The sequence below is a fragment of the Penaeus monodon genome, chromosome 27 (assembly GCF_015228065.2).
Source record: "Penaeus monodon isolate SGIC_2016 chromosome 27, NSTDA_Pmon_1, whole genome shotgun sequence".
NCBI lineage: Eukaryota > Metazoa > Arthropoda > Malacostraca > Decapoda > Penaeidae > Penaeus > Penaeus monodon.
Window position 1 is genome coordinate 29458283 of NC_051412.1, and position 339 is coordinate 29458621.

General features: G+C 35.1%; 1 protein-coding gene across 1 annotated transcript in view; it reads right to left on the minus strand.

Moving 5' to 3' along the window:
- Positions 1-339, minus strand: part of LOC119590758 (serine/threonine-protein phosphatase PP1-2-like) — a 25270-nt gene that overhangs the window by 5279 nt on the left and 19652 nt on the right. The gene's annotated exons all lie outside the window — the stretch shown is intronic.

A 339-nucleotide genomic window follows, 5' to 3' on the forward strand; every position in this document is an offset into this window, starting at 1 on the left:
ATAGAAATTATGATGCTAATCAGTTTCAATTATCGTGTCTTGTATTTTCATTTAACAATTTCGATATGCGAACAGGTAGAATGTTCATTAATATCTGATTGATTAAGATCACATACTCTGTCAGTTTATATGTATGCTATTCAGAGTCGTGTCCATAAGTGATTTGAATCCACTAACGCAGCCCTGTAACTTTTTCCTTCTTTCAAACAAATGTCACAGGACATTTGTATGGCCTTCAGATCTCGGCAGAAAACAAAGCACTGAAGGCAATACAAGATTCAGTTGTTTTGATTTGCATTCGTCTGTTTTCTACTAATGGGGTCCCATCTTCGTATCTTA